The following is a 27,913-nucleotide window of genomic DNA, read 5'->3' as shown; positions in this document are numbered from 1 at the left end:
AATTAGGGAGGATGCTAGATCTAAGAAAGATAAGTTAGACCACTGTAAAAAATATACAGAGTGACCCTCCTTGGTCCGCGGTTCCGAATTTTTATCTCCCTTACTGTTAAACCTACGTCCTTCATTTTTTAATGTTATTGTTACCAATATCTGGTCTATGCGTGGGAATTTTTCTGAAGGCGTATGAGGACGTACAGTGTTGCAAGGGTCCAAGAAATATCAATTTAGAAGAGAAAAAAACAAAAAATCAACTTTCTTCTTCTTCTTTTTCTAGGGGTTGGGCATGATGGGTACAAAAGTCACTTCGTTGGAATTTGTTGTCTATGAGCGTTTCAACGAGGTATCATTCATGTCTCTGTGTCAATTAAGAGGACTACTAGAGCCGCCAACGTAAAGGTCTATGATTTTTTCGAAAAACCATGGTCCGCCATTTTGAAACTCGTTTTTGGAGGTGTTCCCGTGGTCCGATTTTGTCGGATTTTGGATATTTTCATCAGGTGGGGTACCTAAACAAAATACAGGTGTAAAACTAAAGGTTGCAATTTTGCCCAGGTTGAGGGTAAAATTGCTCTAGATTTCCTGGACTATAATTAAATATAAACTAATTATTTGTTGAGCAAAACTATATATTTTCATTAAAATTCAACACGTGTTACAGTTTCGCCGACTAACACTTTGGCTTCATCAGACACTATGTCTTAGTGTCTGATGAACCCAAAGAGTTAGTCGGCGAAACTGTAACACGTGTTGAATTTTAATGAAAATATACAGTTTTGCTCAGCAAATAATTAGTTTATATTTATCTTTTTAATGATTTTTTAAAAGTCAAAGTGTCCTCCTTTCTGATTTTACAAATCTGGCAACACTACACATCCACACTATCGTCCAAGCATGTTATAAAATAATATTTTATAACATCCTTGGTATCGTCATTGCGGCCATCTTCAAATCTGCCATATTGGATTAAGGTTCCAAATTTTTAATTGAAAAGGAGTTGTGTGACATATCGATTTGGGGTAACTTTTCACCACAAACACGCACTTCACGTTATTGCCAATTTACTTTTAATAAGTTAATACGTTAGGTATTACCTTCTTAATATATCTTAATTAGCTTACAATTGTCTTTCCACATATATAAGGCACCTTAGCCTCGTATTGTATACTGTAAATGAATTCAAAACTTGAGGTCTTTTTGGGGCATCATTTATTAGTATTCAATTCAGCTAATTATTCTCATGGGTAACGTTGGTCTGACACGGAACCGATTTGGAAATAAATGAGATCTCTAAGTTTTACGTCCCATGGTTATGCCGGCTAGGCTAAAGGAGATGATGATGAAAAATGAATGAAATGGTGGAATGAAGAAAGTGGGAGGAAACGGGAGAACCCCGAGAAAGCCCACGCACATGTTTGTCCATCATAAATTTCACGTGGCATGAGCTGGGACCGAACCAAGAACCCCATGCACCAGGGTTGAACGTTCTACTACTGAGCCATCGCGTCCCACAAGAACCGTTTTCGAGGTGAGAGTCAAAAAAAAAAAAAAATCGCATCTCGAAAAATAAGGATCATCCTAATATATATATAACATGGTACGTTTCTGGTATAGTTCAACTGCGAAAAAAAATCCAATTACAATAAATAGTTGTGGGAGTGACAATTTGCAGGCATTTGCTTCCTTGGAAACTTTTATGTGGATATCTACATAAAGACGGTAGACATGTCCTCCATGAATTGCCTCTAAGAATGAACCATATGTTCTCGTTTGGTTGGTGGGTGACTCACCTGGAGATCTCACCTTAAAATAACTATGAAAATAGTGAGAAAAGTATAACAAACACATTTTACTAAGAACATAATCTTGAAATGAGAATTTGAATATTAATATAATAATCTAAATACTAATATAGTCATCAGAGAGAGAGAGAGAGAGAGACTGGAATTCACAGATTTCTCCAGAGAATCACGATTATTATTTGTTATAGCTACAATATGAAGTTTTCGTTCGTAAAATTATATGTATTGGGATATGTTTACAAGTGTAAGTTCATTATGAAATCTCTAACACCATACTCACAATACTTGAAAAATTTTCCGTCTCGTCTGATCTTGATTCTCGAAACTTAAATCCTGTGCTATATGTTTTCCTCAGTAAAAATAAATAATAACAAAGCTTTACATATCTACTAGTATTTGAAACTGTGAGAACTAGTGTTGACTATGAGATAAAGTGGAGTTTTAGGTCTCGTCTCGAAAAGCTTTTCTGGTCTCAATTCTCGATTTTAAACAATTCTTCCTATCCAACAGCAAGCTAATTACATATTTATATTATGCATTACATTCCTATAAACCCTATGTTCCTTACGAGACAAGGTTCATCTGTCTCGTTTTAACATTTTGTCTCAAAATGGGAAAATATCTCGAAAATTCAGTTCATTGATCTATGCAGTAATAACAACACTTTTTAAAATTTGAATTATGTCGCTCTTGTGAAACTGTAGCGGTTCAGTCTTGCCAAATCTAAAACATTATTTCGTTTCGTCTCCAACTTAAAAAATCAATGCTTCCCGTCTTAGAAAGTTTCCTCAAAAATCATGTTTCGAATGTTCTAAAATAATTTATTAAAATGATAGATTATATTTTAAGTGTATAATTGATTGCACGAAGTTCTAAACGAGGTATGATATCGAAATTTGGCGAAATTTGCTGAAATAGAAAGAAAACACTGTAATTTGAGTACAGCTCTTATCCATATGACATGAGATTTCTCGAATCTTTAAGTGATCGTTATCTTCTTCTTCTTTCCTCTCTTGAATAAATATTTGTATTTGTCTTCTCCATTTCAAAAATCATCCTCAAGAATCACTGAGAGAAACAGAAAAAAATGAGACTGAAATCATGCAGTTGATCTACCAAAAACACCATCAACCAAACTAAAAGCATATCATTATTGTCTCACCATTTAAATAACAGATAATTTAAGGATAAATAAAATACTATATAGAAATACATTTTTACAACATTCAATTTATAAATTTTATATTTATAAATTTTTCTTTTTCCTTGATCGTTTACAGTTCTTTACAATTTGTTGATCGGTTTTCTTAATCAAAGGCGTTCTAACATCTTAACTTCCTTCACCAAAATTAACATTGTGATGACGATTTACTGTCTTTATTAAATTCATTATACTCATTTTCATTCTCTGCCTTTCTCTTTCGCTTCTGTTCTTCTTGTTTCATATCGTATTTCTCTTCCGTCTTTTCTTTTTCTTCATTTTTAACTTCAAACCAGTTATCTAGATCGAATTAGTCAATTTCGTCCACAATATTGGACAAATTTGGTTCCGTTGCTGTCATTCTAAAAAGAATCAAAGTAGGGAAAAAATATAGCTAATTCTGTTTTTCTCAATTCTTAGTTTACAATATAACAACAACAAGTGCATAAAATGTAATTTTGTGGTTATCTGTTTTTCCAATAATATTTATTTAATGTAAAGTTGGTTGGGCTGGCAATAATTTTTAGTCCCAACAAATAATAACCAAATGAAACTATAAATCACTTTAATTCTAATACACACAAAAATCGTTTCCTTTCCCATTCCCATTCCATCATTTTATAATTGTATAATTTAATAAAATTAAAATTTTTGTATAATCATTCAGCTTTCAACTTTCAAGTGTAATTTTCTTTTTCCATATTGATTAGACATAATATCTAGATAAAATGTAAGAACGAGATTTATTCAACCATCAAAATTTTAGGTCTCTCTCTATCTTCTGCGTGTGTTAATTTGTACATTCATGATATTTAATGTTTTTATGTAATTAACTATCTATTAATTTGGTCAACAAATGACAAATCAACTGAAAATAATACCAAAGGTCTCGTTTATTTATTTTTAATTTAAGACAGATCCCACATATGTTTCATAGCACATTTTTAAGGTATACACTGTCATAAAATTCGATTTCAAAAAATATTTTATCTCTGTATTATACAAAACAGTTGTATTTTCATACATTAATATGTATTAAATTTTTGTAATAGATTACATAGAAGGAAAAGGTGCTCTTGCAACAGAGTCAGACCATACACGTTTTGACGTATATAGTATCTAAATATGACAGAGCCTTCAACACACTATCAAAAATCTTTCTGCTATGCTCATCCCAGTTTCGTGCGTTGTCAGTTGTATAGTGTTCACTTCTCGTACGAGCGGACCGCTTTCCAATAAAAATGTCTGACTCGTTTTTGCTAACATTATTTTATTTATTCCAATCATCAACTATATCTTTTTCCTACAGAACGTTGATAATCGTGGAATACATTTTCTATATTTAAAAGATGAAACTAAATAACAACATATATAGACAAATTTACCGTTTATCTTAATTTATTGGTTTTCACATTTACTCTTGAACTTGTCTTAATAAATTGTTGTTGGTACTATTACTATTTGAAAGTATTAAATGGATTAACGAGTTCGAGATGTTAACTTTCTAAAATATCTCAACAATTTATGAACAATAAAATATAACAAATACCTATCTTTCTGTCTTTCTATACAAATTCTGAAAGATTAATACAATTCAGAAATCAGACATACTCCACGAATTGTTAATTGAATTTAATATTCAAACTCTAGTTCACAATTTTCTTATATATTTGTTAACTATTATTTGGAAATATATTCATATTGATTGGTAATTAAATTAAATTTTAATACAAAATATCAAATCTAATTTGTTCTTCTTTAAAGAATAATAAAGTATTAATATTGTTTTAAATTATTTCAAACTAATTTCGTAGAATTCTTTGGATTATTAAAATATAATAATAAGTGATAACTTACACAATAATCATTGTAAAATAAATCTTCTAAAATAATTTCTGCGTATCGCAATTCTAGCTATATTCTATCTTCTTTCAATTGTCAGTATCGCGCACTAGAGTAAATATCGTACAATCCGTCAGTTATAAAATGATACTAAATCAAGATTTTGAGGTTGTTTTCTACGTATATTATGCAAGACATTTTCAACAAATCAGCTTGTTTTTCCAACCAAAAATTTTACTCCTCTGACGCCTCTGAATACGTAGAGTTTTATTTTATTTTAATTTCAACTACTGCTAGACAAAAGCTAAAATTTTCAATCTTAAATAAGTTTTCTGTCCAATATCCAAATATGTTTTAGCTAATTTAATACACGCTAGTTAAGAACCGGCACCATGAGCTACAATAAACCATTTACAAAGTTTCTTTCATATTCCATCTGTGTTTTCCTCTTTAAAACTTATCAATTATATTACTGTACTTTAGTTCTAAGCAAATGTTATTGTTAATATATGATATATCGAGTTCGTATCTTTTCGTTAGTTCACATTTCCTACAATTATTAACAATTAGTGTTAAACTAACTCCTATATATTGATAGTTAGTTTATCACCTTTGTTTAAGGAGCTACCAATAGTTGGATTTTTGACTATGATGTTGCGTTCACTTCTAGTTTAAAGAACGAACAGTTACATTCCCGGAGACATGTCGTATGAATTAAATCACGTGTAAAGCTGAAGCTCCACGTGTCATGAATCATCGGCTCTAAAAGGGATCCTAAGCTTTAGATAATCCGTAATGCTTAGAAAGTTAAGTTCATGTTAAGTTGTGTGTGTCTAAGTAGGTCTTATGTTTTAATTATAATAATACATAATAAAGTTGTTGAAATTCTAACTCATTTCACATATTTAAAATACTTGTAGACATGTTAACTGTATACTGTTATGTTAAATACGGCTTCGATTCCAAGACGATACATATGTATGCTTCTGAAATATTTACCGCCCAATAATGTTTATTATTATGAAGAATCAAATAATAAGGTATAGGTACATGTGTTAAAACAGCCAAATAATAAGTTAGTCTTGATGTTGAACATTTTATTGAACTTCAAATCAAGTGATAATACTCCTACTTTCCTTAGATCTCATGTCTCTCGTACAACCTCCTTGTTAAAATTCTGTTTCATTTCATATAAAACGTATTTCATGTTAAGTTGTGTGTCATATATCCTTTATGCTGAAACCAGACATTAAACATTTCCAAATGAGCAAACATTTTATCATGTTTGCGTCGATGCTATGTGCTAAGTTCATAATGGAAATTCCACTTTCATTTCCACATTATTCTGTGTCATATCTCATATAGTTCATGTAGCTAGAATGGAAGAAAGTAGAAACGCTTTCAAAGTCTTGACTGGAAGACCAATCGGAAAACGACCATTAGGAAGACCTAGGCGTAGATGGGAGGACAATATTAAGATGTATCTCGCAGACATAGGAATACAAAGTAGAAACTGGATCCAATTGGCTAAAGATAGAAGTCGGTGGAGTTTTTGTGAACGCGGCATTGAACCTCCGGGTTCCATAGGCCATACAGTAAGTTAGTTGTATCTCATATAATTAGACTGTTGAACTGTAAGTTAAAAGTTACATGTTCTAAATATATGAAAATAAGAAATAATCTAATTGCATGTTCTCACTGTAGATAATCATGTATTCTTAGTAATATTTCAATTCATTGATAAGTGTTTTTAGGAAGATATGAAGGAATAGGATATGATAACCTTTTATTTCTGTTATTTTGCATGACATACAGGAAATATATTTCATTACATTTTTATCTCTCCTTTGTTTGTACGTTACGGATGTGTAAGCCCAACCACTTGGGAAAAAAAAAATCATTCCATCCAACCATTTGCGGGTAATTCGTGTCAAGGCAATACATTCGTTCGTTTTTTCAGATTCCTTCCACCGAAGCCGGTAAAAAAGACCAACGAAGAGCAGTGGCTGGCAAATACCAGCAATGCATGTACCGATGGTAAAAGATATAGGCACGAGGAGGAGATGAGAGACTGGCTTCAGGCGAATATGTTTCCGGCTGATCATGCACTCGTCGAATAACGAGAGCGGCGGACGTGAGAGATAGACAATAGGCGATTCATGGAATACAGCAGTCAAATGCTGAAGGAAAGAAAAAGGAAAATAATCATCATTTAGCAAAGTTCCAGGAGGAGAAGGAGGCGCGAGACAGAAAAAATTAGCAAGTCAAAATAGTACATTTGATCTAAAACGAAAAGAGAGCTTAGAATAATTTTCTAAAGCTAGCAGCAATTGAGAGTGCAAGGGAAAAATATTCGCTTGTGTTCCGTTCAAAACAAGCCGGTGAACTATTCAATTAGTCGAGCAATCCTCTTTCTCTATCCGAAAGTTCAATTACAAGGACAGACGTAAACATTGTTCTTATCTAAAGTTTAATACAAAGCCGCTATACTAAACAAATACAAGGGATGTTGTAAGAACAATGTTAACCATTAGAGATGACTCCTATGACCGATAAAATATTTCAAAATATACCCCTAGGATAAAATGTACAAGTATACATTACCATTAAGAAGGAGTCCAATATTTTTTTCTTCCTTTATTTTCGTTTTTATTTCAAACGTTATTTGTCCAGGAACAAATACTTCTATCCCTTCCCTTCAAATGTACAGAGTTCAAAATAGAATCCTTCTCCTGTCTGTATATAAATATACCTCTTCCTCCTCTTCTCTAAATGCGTTTTTCAAAAGCCCGATTCTATAGATTCTCAATAAACAGCATCTTTTGTACCCCATACTTCATTTTTTAGCCTGATACATTCATATAGGTGGCACGGTAACACAAGCCAACCCATTAACTCCTCCTTTTACTTCAAGAACATGTAGTAACGCAACTAAGAGTTGTAATAAAGTAATTATTGGGCTTAACATAGGTGTTACTTCCTATGACACCACTTCTGAATATTACTATTGTCATCAAGGCAAGTGTGTTTCATTTCTACCTTCAAATAACCTCCTTCCCATTAACGTATAGACTTTTATTTTATCTAAATAATAAGCTTATTAATTATGTGTGTAATATTAATTTAGTGATAAAAAATTAAACATTATAGATGTTTTATGGCTGATTGAACCAATCAAAATTACTCTCCATCTTAGATAGCAAAATCTGTATATAAATAGCACTGTTGTTTATATAGTTATCTACCTTATTAGAAAATATAACATTTTATTTATATTTGACTCTTAAATACGCTGCCCAAATGTGTTCAGTCAGTTTCAGAACAACTTTGCTCGAAAACTTTGAGCTTATTCTTTGCTACCTCATTGAACCTTCCTTTTTCTCCACACGGTCAGACTAGATAAATTTAGAGATACCTTGACCAAATGACATGAGCTGTGGTTGCGAAACATATTCTATTAGTTTTATATTTCAATCTGGCTAATTAAAATTCCATAATATAGAAATAACAGAATGCAGAATATTTGGTTTTGACGAGGGAACAGTCATTGTGTACAGTAAACTAACCATTGGTTTTAATTTAAAAAGTATTAAGTTATGCGGTAATCATGAATCTAATTATTTGTACACATGCTAATGAATATGAAAAAAAAAACATGTTTTGATGTATTTATTCATAGTCATAATTGATTTCTGAAATTTACTCAGTAAAACTTTTACATCCCTTGAAGTAGCTCCATAAAGAAAATTCTTGTATTCCCCTATTTCGTTACCTCTATCCGAAACTGAATTCTTAAGACAGTGTTTCCGTCAGAATTTGGAAACAGAAGACTGATCTTTAGCTACCTGGTAAAGATGTGTAACTTATTACTTCAGAATGCATGAATAACATCCAATCATTATACTTTGTAAAGTACCCTCGTGAAAATAGTATTACTTGTGTGACCGATTAACAAGGTTCGGAGTTTGCAGTATTTGCATGTTTTCACTCTAATATGACACAGATATGCTATCTTAATACATATCCGTTATGGCTAGTTAGTACTGATATAACAAGGTTTTATAGCATATACAGCGTAGAATAAATATTTGGCGGATAAGCATATACATATTTCTAATATCACTGCATTAAAAAATCAAAGAATTAAATACGTTTTCCATTTTTTTAAAACTCCATTCACTAAAGAAAAGTCGTGGAAGGAAGAAATTTCGAGTTCATAGGTATTCAATGTTCTAGTATAAGAGTTTAAAATAGTTCTTTATCAATTGAAATATCTCCGCGTAATTTTAAGGGTTAAGTAAAGAGAAAAAGGGAGTGGGAATCACATCTTGAGGTTAGAATCAAACAAGACTTGTTACTTGCTTGCCAACAGTCATAGCTCATCTCAACAGCAGCAATATATTTATGTCAATCAATAAAACCATTTCACATAATTGTTCTGTTGTGTGTATACATTGTGTTTGAAATCGTGGTGTCAAAAATAGTTGTTCCAAAACAGAAGTTCCTCTAAATCAGAGGTCTATTCGCGATGAAACTTAAACAATTGACTGGGAACATACACTAAATTTTTCCCTCCTAACCGAGTCATAGGCTTTTCTAAAAATTGATTAATAATTGATGTACCAGGTATTGTAGTCGAATTTCTTTTAGACTATTTGTCGAATGATAAATATCTGGTCAGTAGTTTCGCCTAGATCCACACTGATAATCTCCAATAATTTCATCTGAGTATGAGGTCAATCTTATTAATATCCCTACAATTTGATAGAATGTTTGATTGTGATAGAATGTTTGAGAGAATTTTATAGGATGTTGATAGAAGAGAGATACCTCTATAATTATTACAATCATTTTTATCCCCTTTCTTGTGAACACAAGTCCAGTGATGCTTTGCGTAAATATATGTAGTAGGTACCAACCCGTACCTGCCACATCAAAAATTTACCTGGTGTATATCTCCGATTTCGTTCCACGTGAGTTATCAGTATGTTCGCTATACTACTTTCATCATCGTCTCTTCTCGGAATTATTATTGGTTGGTATACATTTGAAGTAGCCATTCATACGTTGAAAAATAACGAATATTCAATAAACAACGGATGCTTCGAATGTCAACACCATGAATTGGCATTTATCTAAGAATTAATTTTGAAGCGGATGCAACAGTTCCAATTAGTAACATCGCTAATGTTTCCACGAACAATTCGAGAAGCATTTATGTGAAATGTAGAGTCAAGTGTTGAAAAAAGGGGTTGGGGGTTAAAATTTGTATAAAAAGTAAAACAAGTGCTTCAAGGAATAATGAATGAAGAATTTCTCATCTTCTCAGCAAATGACGTTTTAAAAATTAACACTTTCGATCTTAAACTTGAGCAGGACTCGGGTAATGACGTAATGCTAGAAGTTTTGATGGGCATACACTCGACTTTTTTTTTTTTTTTAACAATATAGCGTATACCCAGCTCTGTAAACACTCACTCTTTCATAATTTTAAAGGTAAATAAACGAGAACATTAGATGAGTATACGCCACATACTTCCGTATACATGCAAACGGACGAAACAAAGAGTCTAGCTCGGTACTACTGTACTTGTATCAATTTCATCCACCAAAACCAGTTGTATTCATCTTGAAATAAAATTATTTTATTTATTTGGAATATATATTTCGTATTACTCTTTTTCTAATGCTTGGTACACGTGTGCTAACAATTCGTAGGGATTTCAACTCTTTTCGCGGGAGATTATGTTTCCTATGAAAGAGCCTAGCGACGCCTTGGATATAAAGAAATCACTTTCTTGTGCCTACCTAATGAAAATCGTTACCCATTTTAGTTTTTCCCAAAGTTCCCTCCCCCAATCTTAAGTTTAAAAAAACTACTTAAAAAGCTTCTCAGTGGGTCAAGAAATGGTGTCGTTATATGTATGAGAGCATTACCTTAAATTCAAGTTAATAAATATTAATTTACTACCGAAGGCAATTTCGCTCTTTTTGTACATCGTTGAGAGTCATGACATTACAATTACAGTTTCGTATTATATTTGTCTCTCGTACTACACGTAATATTGTAGTATATCAGCATAGTAATTTCTTACTCATTAATGGCTAGCATGCAATCTTATGATTTGATGAACGTTATTTTTTTTCTTACAGCGGAAGATATATTCCATCACATGAACAGTTGAGTCCTAGTCAGTATTTACGACCATGTAAACACATCTTCATTGTGACGATTTTACTGTGTTCCACGAGAATCATAAAAATCGTTTATAGTGTTACAATGGGTGTGTGGCAAACGTATTGAAGCAAGCAATCATAACTACCTTATCAACGCTTATAATTTACGGTGGAACTATTCGTAAAATGAAATTGGAAAGTCTTTCACTAATTTAATTTAGTTAAGTTGTTTCTAATTCATTTTCCCTTATTTATTTTTAACATCATACTTAAGTTTTAACGTAAGTTTCGGCGAGCTGTTTCGGAGAAATGGAAGGATACATAGAACCGAGAAATTATTCAAAAGCAGTGGCCGCTCCAAACTTCTACAGGAGGAAAGTGACATTGGCAGTGGCGGCGCAACCGACTGGGGCCTCCCGGAAATTCTCGTTTCAGCTTTATGGTTTCCAGTGATTTTTCACTTTGAAATTTTTTTTAAAAAATTATTTATTTATTTAATTCTTACGCGAGACACAAATGTTACAGGAAAAATATCACGTTCAGAGCTGCCGCTGGACAGAAGATAATCTTATGGTTTATTCCACCCGCTATTCACTAAATTTTCCAAGTTTCATACCTTCATATAGACCACTGCTAAGTCCTTGCGTCTTTGCTGAGTTATTTCAATATCTCTCACCATACAGAGAGTGCGACCCTCTAATGCAGTGCTATTCAACCGTTTTTTTTTCTCGCGTACTCTTAGACACAGTTTACCATCCAATTGTGTACACCTGAAACTGATTAAAAGAAACTAAATCGAAATTAACTTATTAAACTTCTGAGAGACCCAACAAAAAGACAATCAGTGTGCCAATCAAAATACTATTTAAGGGAAATAAAGTTCACATCCGAAAAAAGTGACATGGGAAATTTCAAAACATATGGCAGACATCCAGTTCTACTGACTGTGAGGAGGATTTTCCCCTCATCCTCTCTGATAATTCGTACACTGAGGGCAATGTTAAAAATTCAAAAAGTAAAAGTAACTTTAGAAGTAACCTGTTAATGAGATGACTGAGCGTGTTTCCGGATCGCCAACTACTCGATTCTTGGTCGAATCTACGAGAGTGCGAGAATCAGAGCTGATTCTGGATTCAAGCAATTTCTGTACTTCGTTTTTATTGATATTAGTGCAGCGAAAGCCTGTTCACACACATGTGTTGATGGAAATGGAAGAAGTTGTGAAATAGTACTGTCACTAATTTCATTGTATTCTTTTTGAGCATAAATGCAAAAGTCACAAATTGAAAAGTTATCGAATTTTTTAGTGAACTGTCAAGAGACATTTTTAGTAGACCCCCAGAAGCAGCATCACGTACCCCAGAAACATCTTTGCGTACTCCCAGGGGTACGCGTACCCCCGGTTGAATAGCACTGTTAGCTAGCATAGGACAAAAAGAAAGCGATGTGCGTACTGAGCTGGTTTCCAACTTACAAGCACGGTAATTCTCACAATCAGTTGGGGGCGGGAAAATGAGAGAGATTAAGATTTTCACTCAATTGGAGACTGCACTACTGTACACACCAGAGAGTGCATTTTTTGGAAGTTTTATGTTTCATCGTTCATCTTATCATCTTCCTTTGATCATCTATCTACTACACACAGCGTTTTACCAACAATTATGGATAGTGGACAAGAACATCAAGGTGTTTCGGCTGCAGTTCGTACACCTTCTGTTTTCTCTACGATGGTAGAGGAACGCAAGAATTATAAGGACGCATTTGCAACATCGGACGAAAATTAGAGGAAAGCACCAAGTCTACCATTGATGGTAACCTAGCATTTACTTCTACTTCTTCACCTCGTAAGAAGTCTCATGACATGACAAAAATATCCATATTGTCAGTTCAGACGACAGCTTTCGACTCATGATAGCTGATGGAATTCAACAAGTCTCTCACAAATTACAGCCTGAAATACATAAATTTCTACCCCAGAATTATGATCTAAGTTCCGCATCACCAAACTTCTGCTTCAGCAAATATTTAAAAACAGACAATGTCTGAAATGTCACATATTATCCCAACTCAAAACGGATACATCACCAGTTCCTTTTACTAAAGTTTGACACAATAGTCCGAGACAATCTAGTTTCGAGATTTTTGGTAAAACAACAAACCATATACCCACCCAACACAAGTACAAGCTAGTTATGTGTAAATAATGTTCCTCGAGGTACATTGGAACATACATGATAGGTACTTGAATATAATCATGTGAAATTTACATGAAGGGAATAAAGCTACTTCTGCCCTGAAGCATGTGCCTGACACATGTCGAGGAATGTATCTGCTATGTTCATATCACGTACCAGGGATGTACTTGACACATTTACTAGCATGTGCCAGGACTGTATTAGACTTGCGTCAGGAACGTTCCTTTAAATACATAGGTATGTACCTGGAAGATAATAAATATAAAAACCATGTGTTGTATACCCGATAGGAACATACTTATGTCCGTAGTTTGAACGTTTAAGTGGTAGGAGAACATGTGAAATGAAAACATGTTTTACCAAATATATAAAGCAATAATCATCGGATTTTCATACGTAACTTACCTCGAAGAAATATAAATTTTGTAGATAATGTTCATAACTTATTTCATATTAATTAAATACAATCGGTACACACCTCACGGTGAACTATCGCCTTCTTTCAAACCCGCCTTTGTTCTTGACTAACTATGTTTGCGCAGGTGTAGACAAATGAGTGTCGAAATGGAGCAACGTACTTGCGACCGGCCCATAGTACATGATGTATGTGCTGTTCACGTTCCTCACATTCCAGTAAAGCATGTAAAATACCTTTCAGAAATTCCTCGAAGAGTACTTACCTAGCGACATAAAATGTATATACATTCCCCAAATATCAGGTACGTAAACGATTGGTATGGAAGTTGTATGGTACGCGCCTAGCACGTACTTGGTTGATGGGTAAAACTGAAAGATGAATGCACGAAACAAATGCTGTCACCCAAACGATCTCCCACTTTATCAACAGTCGTCTGTAAAGTAGATTTATCTTACAGTAATGAAAAATCGAGAACTTACGTTAGAAAAGCTCCACCTTCAAAAAATGTCTCCAAATTATTAAGAATGAAGGAGCTATCTATATGATCCAGGTATTGACAAAGTAGTAGGACTTATACGCTGCCATTTGATGATTTTTAGAATAGTAATAGACCATGGCCTAACTACGTTTTGTATCACATTATCGGGATGAGGTGAGGGGTTGGGGGTAGAAAGTGGGTGACATATAGAAATAATTGAACAATAACCGATATTAGCACACAATCCTAGCTTTCGGGATCGCTGAAATAGATAAGGACACTCTAGATGGCGTTTAATCCCAAGTTCATACCCCATCGTCATGAGAATGACAAGCGGGCGTGGGAAGAGATACTATGTAAAAACAATCGAAAGCTACCTGTACTAGTGTCCAATCAATAGTTTTCGGTGTCGCTGGAACAAAAAGAGGAGAATGAGGGCGATAGACTTTTTAGGAGCATTTGAGATTTCATTATCTGTTAAGACTTTTATATTATTATTGAATGAAAGTCATTTAGAATTTAAAAATTAACAGAAGTTTAGAGGGTTTTTTTGTTTACAAATAGTAATGTAGATTGTTCAAGCCTGATTTTAAGAGTTGAGTTTTCTGATTCTTTTTAGACTGCTTCATGCAAGTCTTACGCACAGGCATTGGATTAAGATTACAAGGGATGCTAAGGACAAATGGGTTCATCCAAGTTGGCGCTACGCTCTAAAGGTTGAGAACCACTGATCTAGATTGGAAAGTGTCTACTTATTTTGACCAGGAGCGTGTTAAAAGAGTGAAAGGAAAGTGCATTCCAAACTCTTGAAAGTTGACAATTTTGAATGGGAATTTTGGCAAGGTAAATTCGAAATTGATAACTTCTTTTGGGGATGGAGGTAATTATTGGGACTTACGACTCTTAATAATATTTTTCTTGTGATTTCGAAATCCTTTTGTATTCAATTCTAATTCAATATAGCCTTTTTTTTTTTTTTGTACTTGATTGATACCGTAGGTGTGCAGGTGATATATATATGACTGTTCAGTACTTAGAGATGACTTCGAGATGACTGTTCAATAACTAACATTAATTAAAAAAGGAGGGCTCCGCGGTTGCTTAGTGATACAGCGCTTCCCTCTGTTGAGTAGGGTTCCTCCTTTGATCCTAGCTCGTGCCAAGTGGACTTAGGAATGAGCAAGTAATATCTGTGTGGTGCATATACCATTGCGTACTTAATTTGAATTTTGATAGGCAAATTAGCCTAAAAAAGTTTGCATATCAAAATGGAAATTATATATCATTTATAACTTAATATTATTAATATTACGTCATTTAAGTATATTATTCATGTAAAACAGAGTATTAAAGCCAACAACTCGACATAGTATAAGCGCCGAGCATATCTGTTTCATTGCGAAAATATTAGATAGATTCGCAAATGCAGCGTGTTTTTTTCTTGAAAGTTTCAAAATCATCTCCCATCTGCTAACCAAACACTTAGCCTCCAGTGAAATACTCCTGAACATCAGAGAGGAGAGTACAACTGTTTCCATCTAAACATGGCACTCAGTTTCAGAGATGGTATTATTTTAAGCTACCTATGATAGGGCAATACTACTACTTCAACTCCTATATAGTTAACTACGTGTAAGATACACTTGTATACAGCGCCAAGAAGACGAGAACATTTCTTTTGTATTTTAGTAACATTCAAGTGTTATTTTTCTGGGAACAATAACTTGTGATTTTCTTTGCTGATGACGTTTTTTCTCACTTCCTTCGTCTTACTTCGCCTCCCCTCTGGTCCGATCTAGGCTAGCCAGAAGCGTAGTGATACAAATTTGAAAATGTGAGTTGGCTCGGATACATCCAAATAGTAATTATGTTTTCTCAGAAGGGTATGTCCTATGTCCGAAAGTCTTATATTCCGTAATTGTACCATTTAAAAGTACTATTTACAGACAGTTCTTGGGCCCACTCGGGGCGATGTTCGTCTGCAAAATGGATGACATTCCCCTTTGGTCAATACAGAAATATTTTTGAAAAGTATAGTACCTCTCCACATGACAATCTAAATAGGTCTGTATATTATAGTTCTCTTGTTAAATATATTTTGTAAATGTTATAATGTTTAAACAGTAACTATAATACATGTTTAAGCAGGGATGGGTGTAAATAAGTTGAAATTTGTATTGTATTTACATCCCTTGTGATTGTTTTCAGCTGGGCGACCTGCCTGTTTTATCACATAGGTGTCGCCACCTGTCAAGCTTGTCATTTGTGGAGTGGGGACAGGGCCGCAACTAGGGGGGGGCAGAGGGGGCACGTGCCCCGGGCGCGTGGTTGGAGGGGGCGCCAGAAAGAAGATAGTGTATAAATTGTTTTAAAAATCGCACCCTTTCCCTTGAGGAACTTATTCTAGAGGTTAAAAGAAATCAAAAGTTTACTTGGCCTTTTCCATGGAACCTCTTATAGAGAGAGAGAGAGAGAGAGAGTCTCATCTAAATAGGTGTAATGTCATACATTAAAAAAATAATATTGCATGCATTTGTTCCCTTGGGTGACCACAGAGAATCCGCCCCCTTTCCTTTTCCTACCAGAAGAGGCTGTTTGTCTGTATAATTCCATTGAGTTGAGTTGATTGACGTCCCTTTCAGCAGCAAGGCTATATGAGACGTGGACCTACTGATTAACGTGGAATCCGAACCACATGAGGTCCCGCCAGGAATCGAACCCGGGTCTCCCACGCCAAAGGCGCGTACGCTAACCGCTTAGACACGAAGAAGCTCTATAATTCCATTGAGAACAGCTCTGAAGTTTAAAACGCTGTTATCAATAGGGGCGGGGGCGAAAAGTTATCGATTTTTGTTGCTTGCTGGTGGTTGAAGAGTTTAGCTCAGACGCGCCCCCTCTAATGTTACGCAATTGCTATAATGTTTTTAAACTAGAGGGCAGTTTTGTGGCGGAAAAGATAAGTTACATGCCTCGGTGTATTTAATTGTTTCTTGTACGCCTACCAAGGGATTTTGTGAGTGAAGGCTGTATGAAGTTTTATCTATTAATTTTGCTTGAGAGCTTTTCGAGGCATTTTGAATTGTTATCTATCAGTCAAACTTATGCTTTATTATGCTTTATTGTTAATTTCAATCATTGTTTTACATTAATCGTGTATAATGTATAATATTTACTATACATTAAATAAATTAAATATCTTGATCTATTTATTAATATTTTATGAAGCAATTTCTTTCATATTTAATGAACTTTCTAGTTAATGCACTGTAAAGAGATATGCTTTGCTCGAATCAGTTTTATCTATCACTTGTGTGCTCCTTAGAGGTGCATATATACAGAAAGAGAAAGTATACAGAAAGGTGCACAAAAAATACAGAAAGTGCTCAAGTTCGAGAGGTACACATAACAATATAGTGTGGAGTTCTTTGTGCTTCATTGTTGATGGAAAGTTTTCTTCTTTTCTCCACGTCAAAGGATTACACCGAAAAATTTACAGAAATAAAAATAAGCTTTTCGTTATTGCATTGTTATGTTCTCAATGATTTTGCATTGTAAATATTTTTTAAAAAAATATTAATATAGTATGTTAAACTTGCAGTTAAATAGAATTTCCAAGAATTATGCTATATATTTTAAATTATGCTTTATTTTCTAAAATTATGCTTTATTATGCTTTAAAATTAGTTTCTTCTAAACCCTTAGACAACCACACCCATGTTCAAGGTACCAACCATATGTCTAAATTGCTATTATGCTTTTTATGCTTTTGGGTTGCTCTATTTATAATATACCAGATATTTTCAAGTTTATTTTCTATTGTTTTTATATTTTTAAATGAAAGCTTATGTACAAAATTATTTTTGGGTTTATTAGAACTAAATGTTATTTCAATTATAACTTTATGATGTACTAGATATTTTCTAGTTTATTTTGTATTAGTTTCTTATTTTAATATGAAAGCGTATGTTTATAATTATTCTTCGGGCTATTAAAACTAAATGTGTTATTTCAATTAATAACTGTATAATGTGGCAGATATTTTCTAGTTCATTTTGTTTTGATTTCTTCATACAACATTAAAACAAAATGTATGTACAAAATTATTCTTAAAACTTGTGAGCACATAACGAATGTAATATATTTTTGTGGTTAAAGTAAGTTTGATTAAAGTACTTAAAAATCGATATAACTGGTTTCATTAAGAATGTTATTTACAGTTGCAATCAATAAGTAAGTGATACTTTTCGACTAAACCTGGGGGGGCGCCGAATTGTGTGTTTGCCCCGGGTGACAGAAACCCTAGTTGCGGGCCTGAGTGGGGAAGTTGAGAGTTTTTAATTGTTTTTTTTTTCATGTCGTATGTATATTATATAGTATTGTTAGTGTGTAAAAAGATATCAGTTTGTTCAGAAAAGATGTTGATATGTGGTGAGACATTCAAAACTCACAACAGAAGTCATGTAAATAAAATATTAACGTTCAAAATCATGACATCATTTCAAAAAGCCGAAATCATTATCAGGGCAAAACTGTTCGCTCATAAAGAAAATTGCACACGGAAAGGGAATCTACCTTTTTGGAGCTGCTAGCAGCTGAATAACTATGGTTGGCAGAGAGGTCAGGAGACACTTCGATCCAAGATACGGAACTACAACGGTGAAAACCGTACTGCTCTTAGTAAATTTTTACAATACTTATATATAGTAAGCTCAATGGTTCGAACATCAGAATTGAGCACGGGAGTGAGTTAGTCGTTGTATTAAGCATAACTAGTGGTTATTAAACTAGTTTCATTTAGTTTATCGTGAGATAGTCAAGGATTTTCGTGATACACCGAACTTCTACTATCAAACTACAGTATCCAATGATACAGGTTTTACAAGGATAATTCCTGTATATATATAATAAGTGAAGCTGTTCAATGCAGCAGATAGACAAATTGGTCAAGAGTACTTTTTAAACTTTCTCTCGAACAATGTTGGAACTTTTACAAAACTAACCACAATGAGGTTTTTTTTTTTTTTTTTTTTTTTTTTTTTTTTTTTTTTAAACTTTTGAAGCCGCCCGACATAGGAAATGTTCGTTCATAAGTGCTGGAGATTCTACTGTATAATTTTGTGGGACTTGTGTACCACGCACCGCATACAGTGATAATGTGTGATCAGTCTGTCATGCCCACTGTAAATCTACTACCAGAACTTTACTACAGCTTAGGAGTTGTTTTTCTAAGCGTTACATCATTGAGGAGGATGCGCATCAGCTAATCTACAAGAAACCTTCTTAATGAGAAGAAGGAAGTGCATGCAAGAAACGGAAGAGTGCATGTCATAAGAAGTCGCCGCCTTGAAGGGGACACCATACTCCAACAGGACAATTTATCGCGAAAATAACTCAAGTGTGGCCACAGACATTTTCACTTCGAGTAGCTACAACATTTTATCATATTTTATTTTTCTTTCTCTTGCATAAAGAAGTGTACAGTGCAGTGTGATATTTGTGAATAGTTTTTTTTTAAATGTAAAATTAAATTTAACCCATCGCACCTAATCTGGAATTCTTTTATTTCTGGAGTCAATTCTGATGTCATGGTGTGTTGACACGTAGAGGGGTGAGTACAAATGTGTATACAGTGTACTATAATGTCTTCTATTTCAGGCAGATGTCGGTCGATGGTTTCGAGGCAAATGACTGCAAATATTACTCTTGTAAAATATTACTCTTTGATTATTATCAATTTAAGATTTTCATTCAAGAGTCTCAAGTTTTTTTTTGTTTTTTAGTCTCTATTGCACTTATTCATTATCATAGTTCACGGGACTCACGAAGACAGATAGTATTTCAAGTTGTGAAAGAATATCGCTGTCAGAAGCAGAGAGGGAGACCTTACGGTCTATATCAAAATAGTGGTAGTTCAAGGTGACTCCTTGTGTTATGAGAATTTCACATTCTCAAAATACAAGTAAGCATCTCTGGGGAAATTGTTTCATCTCTCTCACGTTACATTTGGCCCCACAGCCTCTCTCACCACTATTTACAAGTGGCTCTGATGCAGGGGCGTAACCTTCTCTTCCACACTTATACAGTGTTTTTTTTCAAAGTTCTCCTGTTTTCTCCTACTTCCTTTATTACAACATTTTGTCATTCTTCAACAACTTTAGTTGGACTTATCTTGGCTAGTTATTTTCATACATCTGGGTGGCAATCTCATTATAGTTAACTAGTGATGAGCACAAGATTCTTGGTCTTGCAGTTTTTGCAAGAGTCTTGTATGCAAGACCAAGACCAAGACCAAGACCAGGAATCCCGATGCAAGACCAAGACCAAGGGGTGCAAAACCAAGACCAAGACCAAGACTCTTGCGCAAGAGTCTTGCACAACTTCCGACACTACTTGATTTTTTTATATAACGCAAAAAAGAAGATGGATTTTTGGCTTCAGTAAAAATGCTGCTGGAGTGAATGTGTTCCCAGTAGTTTATGCAATCCGTGTGAGTCGATCTGCCCCTGTAGCTTATAGGAACAGTATGTCGTTTACTGAATTGGTTGTTCGCGTTTTCTGTAGATATTACTTGTTTTCAAGCCACACAGGTCATCTCGCACAATGTGAGCTTTTTTGGTGGAGAAACACCGTGTTCGTGGGTCTTCTCGGTACTTTTTCGTTTCCTCCTACTTTCTTCATTCCACCATTTCAGTAATTTCTCATAATCATGTCTCCCTTGGCCTTGGTGCACAATCGTGGGACGTTAACATTTCAAAGCATATTAGTGGTGTTCTTCTTCCAAAACTAAAAAGAAACGTAATATTGAACATCGGTAATACCGTACACCATAGGTGTCGACTACATGGGTATGGCCTTAGCTCTGAGACTCAAGCATCCGTTGGAAATTTTCAATGTGTATTCTTAAAACTAATATTCAAATAACATTTTCATAACATTGACAAAAAATTAGTGCATGTGACCGCAAGTTTGATTTCATGGGCGGATTCTTATACATTGAATAATTGTTTATTAATATAATATAGATACTTAGGTATACGGCACCGAGGATTGAACGACATAACATTATACTACAACAATAAATTTATATTATAAAATTGAAAGTGAATATTTTTGTGATTCATAATCTCCATGATTTAACCAGCCGACCGATCTCGATCAAATTTTCAACATAGATGAAGTTTGGACCTGGGAGTGTTTTCGTCATTTCACTTTGACGGTAAAGCTTAGGGGAGGGGAGAGGGGGAGTTATAAAATAATAAATAAAACTTAATAACTATTGAACCAAACGACCAATCTCGATCAAATTTTTAACATAGATGAGGTTCAAGCCTGGAATTTTATCTGTCAGTTCACTTCGACGGAGCAATGTAGGGGAGGAGAAAGAGGGGGAAACGTTCAAAAATTAATATAAATAAAAATAAAAATGACTAAGTTTGTGACTTAATAACTCCTGAACCGATCTCAATCAAATTTTTAACATGTATGAGGTTCGGTCCTGGAAAGTTTTTTAGAGTTTGTTTCACTTTGATGATAGAACCTAGGGGAGGAGGAAGGGAGGGATATATATATCCTGATACCGATGGAACGACCATACATTGGCGATTTGCATTCCATCAGGCGACCTGGTCAATCAGACGACACTATATGGTCGTCCAGTGGAGATGGTCTCCTCACACCACCACTAGTGCGTAGAAATCAACTTTGAAAATTGACGTTGGTGGTCCCAACGGTGCTGAGATAACTTTTTTTTTTTTTTTTTTTTTGTATAGCTGGAGTTCAGGGTTTCATCGGCAGGTGCGCGACAGTCGTATAGCTTGTCGAGCGTATAGTTCTATATACATCAAGGCTCGTTGGACCACCAGAAGTTCTCATTTCGCAGTTGGCAGCTGTGCTCAGCATTGGCTCGTGCATGCACTTTGTTCTGTTTGCAAATAGATAGATTTCTCTGCGGTTTCGGAAGCTAAAAGAAACAACATGAATGAAGGAATCAAACAATGATTAAAAAATAACTGAAAAAACTGACAGAATATTCTATATACGAAATCACGATCTTTTTCTTGATATACAGAATAATGCTTGTTTGTTGGAATTACTATGAACGTCATTTTTGACACTTAAGTTTATTTTTTTTTTTATTTTGGAAAAACGATTTTCCGTTCTTTTCGCTAAACAACACAAGGCACCATTAAAAAAAGGACATACAGGAGAGAATCTTATTTTGTTTGTATATTGTCAGTTTATTATGTGTTTACATTTTCATTCATTTTACTTTTTCAATGATTTTTATATTTTTCGAATATATCACAGTAATATTGAAACTTTGACAATAATTTTAATATTTTAATACGTTTAAGATTTTTGCTATTTGTCTATTTACATTTTGATATTTTAAATACAGATATCAGTATATTTAAAAGAAGACATTTACTAACTTTTATTGCAATGTTTGATAATTTTTAAGCCGATATTTTCATGAATAGTTATTGAGTGTATATATTTACTTCATATTACACAAAATAAAGTGATCGAAACGGAACACTTAAAACATTTTTCGAAAAGTAACTTTTTAAAAAAGTAAAAATTTAAATAGCCCTATAACGCTTTCTGCGAACTTTGACGAAAAAAGGGTTATCACATAGGTGTTTAAACCATATTTCGTTTCACACACCAGTGTTTAAAAAACTCCCCTTCTCCTCTCATTAACTCATCGTTGGAGAACCATGGAGGATACTCAACACAGGAAGACAGCATGGTTTCAAGGAAACCCAACTGTCCAACGATGGGTCGTCCAAGAGGACTTTGTTACTTTATAGAACACACGGATTGGACACTGCTCGCCCAGGAACCTCATCATGTTGTAGGGAGTGAACAAGTTTTTAACTATTTTAAATAGCCCTTTTACAGGTGAAAAACCATTCAACGTTTATGCACGTAAGTCTCACACCATATCACAGTGTTGCCAACTAACTGATTTTAAATTTTTGGTGAAAAACCTAATTTTATTTGAATGTCATTATACGGCCAGAGGTTCTCAACCTGTCTACGTGCACTTGACAGGTCGTTCCACACGCCAGGCGCCATCTATAACCGCTACCAGGTTATAGAAGTATTTTTGTGGACGCTCTGTATATTTCATAGAGACAGTGATTATTTTTTCGATTTATACTTTATTCTGCGACGAAAATCAGTTCTTTCTTCGATGGGAATAGCTTCTTTCCCACACAACTGGACAAAGAAGTCTTTCATTATTTTTTCATATATATATATATATATTTAAAACATTGCTTTTTGGTGAGAATATCTGTCAGCGACGAACTTCTCAGTGTTTCTCCCTGACTTAATCTCCCTGACTCCCTTCTCAGTGTTTATTATGCACAGTATATATACTGCAATTATTTGGAACTGGATTAAGTGCTTCCTTTAATCGCTTATGGAAATATTGCGGTAGTTTAGAGAAATACTGGCTGACCAGATGTTCTAGTGACCAAAGTGACGCCAGTCACATTGGTTTTGCAGTTTCTTATCTGTACTTTCTCACGCCCGAGTTATCGCAGTGTTTCGTGCATTGTGGGCAGTTGACTAAAATTAACATAAATTGTTTTCCGTATTCTGTTTTCATGTACACACAGGTGATTTAACTGAGTGGTTTTTGGAATGAACTGCCAACACTCTTCAGTCGACCATTGCAACCCGTACCTTGAGCTTGGGTGCTCAGGGAGTTTGACTCCGGTATTGTGTGCAGCCATCACACACGTTGCGTCGGGAATTAAGTATGATTTTGTGTTAAGGGGCACAAGCTATTAGCCGACGAAAGACGTTTTCTTACGGCTAGCCCCAACTAGTGAAGTCCCAGGTTCTCAAACCTTGTGCGTACATGTTAATTATATACGCGCCCTCCAACATCAGCATTCTACTTTTTTATTTGCTGAAGACTCATCTTTACGCTTCAGGATTGTTTGGCGCAGCAACTGGATTTCTACGTGGGATTATCCCGGCAACTTTTCCCCAGTGCTAATTCCCCAAGTGTGTGATTGGTGTGAGAGAAACATTTGCAGTGAAATCTGAATTATAATGTTATATATATAAAAAGGGCTACAGTGCATTAGAAAAGCAAAGTGTGATTTCAGTGATGAAAATCATCACACATATTCGGTGTGAAGTGTTGTGTTCATTTCTCTTCGTTATTTATTTTTATATATATTAGTATTCTAATAAATAAGTATAGTGTTATTTAATCCAGGGTGTTTTCTTTGTTTGTGTGAATTATGTTTGTGTGCGTTATGGTCTGGATGACTGTCTGATCGTCTGTGAGGTTTTCGGGACGAGACATCCGAACCTCTCGGCGCCTAATGCTCATCTCATCATTGAGACCGACGAGCGATTTGGAAACAATTTGTAACCTCTTCTTGGAGAGGTCTTTCATCGTCCTGTTAAGGTAAGTTCCAGTCTCAGGAGAATACTTATTGGTAGGACCACGAACCACGAACAGCGACCAGATTACAAGGTTGGTTACAAATAAATGGAATCCCAAACAGTGACTTGACACCCGGGTGATTACAAGTATAATAATAATAATAATAATAATAATAATAATAATAATAATAATAATAATAATAATAATAATAATAATAATAATAATAATAACAGAAGTCAAACAGTCTCTAAATAATAATTGATTTAGCAAGTCTATTGGCGTTAATCATTGGTTGTCGAAGCTAAATAGAATTTTAACATTCTACTTGCAGTAGACAGTAGCGAAGAGGCGGGTAATTATGGTACACTGCACTTCCCTCGCAACCCTCTGTGTATGTGCTCCTCAACACCTTGTCACAGTATAAATCTAGATAAAGTTCAACAATCCGCTTATTTTATTCTCTTTAATGAAATTCTTAGTGTTGGAATATTCAAACTATTACGGGCAAAAATTCAAAACGAATTTATTTCATTGGAAACGCATATTGTAAAACTCATCATTCTCTGTATCTGTAACTATTTCAAACAACAAGAAAAGATCGTGAATTTATAGTAATTAAAGTCTTTCAGGTCTTTCTTCACAACATATGTAAAATGAAAAATTCATTAAAATTTATACTAAAACGAAATAAAGGTATGCATAAAATAACTTTTTCATTATTATTTTCTATTGTGTTCAAAATTTCCCCCATCGGGGAGGGGTAGTAAACCCGCGACTAGAGCAGGCACGGAAAGATCAAGTGTGCATGTTTAGTCTGATCAGCACCTTTTTTCTTTCTTTCTTTCTTTTTTTTTTTTACAATATATACAGAAATTGGCATCGTGATACTTTGGCAACCTTGTGCGGTGACCGTCACTGCAGTGTCCCCGTACGAAGGCTACAATTTAAAGCAATGCTTTTCCTCGAGTGGCGGACACTGAGAGTTGCTCGAGACAGTTGCGCGAGAGCGGTCGGTGACGGCAACCGTTTTAGTGACAGCAACTGCAGTTACCTCGTACGAACGCAGCAATTTAAAGCAATGCTTCACAAGCAGTTGCGCCACCGACTTGCGCCACTGCAGTGGCTGAATATGAAGGCTTGGTAAGTTGCAGCTACTTTTCTCTTGTCTTTCCTTGCAATTAACTTTACGGACTGAAGATGTATACAACCCAACTACAAAAGAATCACCTTAAAACTTAAGATAATGTCATAAAAATGCTTTACAGAGAAACAATATGCAAATGGTTTAAATCAGTGATACAATCTACATTCAATATTCTTCGTGCGTTTAGCAATATTTATTTACATGCTAGTATTTGCCAAAATTACGTTTGTCAGTTTAATCTGATGAAAAGTTGATTTTTCTCTTTGTGTCTGTTAGGCCTAAACAAACTCTACCTTAGACTGCCAGGACAAACTCTACCTTTCATCAAAACATTGTTTTATTACTTTATCCGGCTTAACCTATACATTTATACCGAATTGCTCCTTTTAAATCACAAACCATAATCTTCACGAAAACTTACTCAATTCTTAAATTAGCAACTGCCAACTTTACATAAACACACATTATGAAAATCTACCTCAATTATCCAATTATACAAACAATCTACTTCACAACGCTTTTCAGTTTCTTTTTCAGTATATGCACTAACTTTTAACACTTTCTGCCCATATGCTCCCAACATTCCTCCCGGGTATCCACAAAAGAAAAATTAAAACCATAAACTCAAATTGCTGCTTAACCTTAATCAAACATACATTTATTTCGGTAACTCTTGTTTTCATTGTAGCCTTGTCTATTTGTTCTGATATTGCTAATTTTAATCTCCGTTCAATGTCAGTCACTAGATTTCACCACTTAAGCACTTTTCTTTGCCAATTACTGAGATCCTTCACAACGAATTGAATTACTTCCTGCTTCAAATTCAAAATATCTTCCGCTACCTCCACCTTCTTTATACTTGTAAGACTTTCACTTCTCTCGTATTTCTTCCCACAAGCATTCCTTCTTATGTTTCTGACTTTGCACTTTTGTTCTGCCCATATGCTCCCAACAGTGTCGTGTATAATTGTCAGGACCAGATTTACATATTTCTAACAGTAAGCCCTGGACCAAGCACAATACTGTGCCCATAACCTCTCAAAAATATTATAATCCTTGTTACTTTAATGTCTCTCTGAAGAAAAAGTCACTCATATTTCTTGTGCTTGTACATGTAGAAACACTCAAAGCCATCTTACGTTTTTTTTTTTTTTTTTATTTAAGTTGGAGAGTGTCCGAGTTTCCATCAGGTACAATGGAAAAAGTAGCATTGCAAATTTCGCTCGCTATCAAGTCGGACAGGGTATTGTGATAGCTTGCTCAAAACTGTTACATCCTACACTTTATTGTTCATTCACATTATCCTAGCCAATGTCAGAATTTTTGATTTTTCACTTTTTGAATAAGCTTATATTGATAGCAGAAATGGGATGGAATTAAAATTTGGGATTTTTCCTGTCCCAACTAAATTTACGGGGACGCGGGACACTTGCGACCAAAATTGAGACTGTCCCGTTTTTTACGGGACGTATACGGCTTAATACTAACCAGTCACTGCCTTGTTCTTGTTTTATTAATATCAATTCTGCCAGTCACTACCTGTTGCCTTCTATACGCTCTTGTATCAAATGCTTTTGCGTCCAATGCTTTACTTGCCACCGAAACGCCTCTTTTGTCTGTCTTTGCATGCCAACTCTATTCTGTTTTTGTCAGTAGTGCAATTCCCGGTTTTTCATTAAAGATTCTTCAAAATCTTTCGGAATATCAAATGAACAAAAGTGAAGTGTGATCACTTGCAACAAGTAAAGAAACTTTAAACGAATATATCAATTTATTTCAACATAGGAAACTACACAAAATTTATGCCAAGTCTATAGAAGAACTGATGATAATTTGCTGCAACTGGGTACCTTAGAAAATGTTAAACCGAATAAGTCAATTGAACAAAACGTCATTCTTCAAATTTCCAACTACGTACCGGTATTTTAATTTGCCTACTTGTCAAGAAATTGGTAACTTTGGAGGGGGGAGGCTCTTTCCTTTACCATCCTAACGACGCCACTGAGGACGAACTTCTGGGGGACGGTGGGTTGTAATACTGCTTCTTACAAGTTAGAGCTACTTTTAAGAGCTCCAACTGTTGATGGGTTTTATTTTATATTTAAAATACAAAAAGTTTCCTCTTCTTGGGAGGCCTTCGCTCCTCCATGGATCCGCCCCTGTCTCAGGACAAGCCACACCAACAAGTGATTCAGGCAAAGGTAAATTAATGAAATTAGTATGCTGTTCCGTCAAAATCTCAATC

This window comes from Thermobia domestica, chromosome 13 (genome assembly GCF_964235325.1).
Source record: "Thermobia domestica chromosome 13, izTheDome1.hap1.1, whole genome shotgun sequence".
NCBI classification, from domain to species: Eukaryota; Metazoa; Arthropoda; class Insecta; order Zygentoma; family Lepismatidae; genus Thermobia; species Thermobia domestica.
This window is presented reverse-complemented; position numbering follows the sequence as displayed.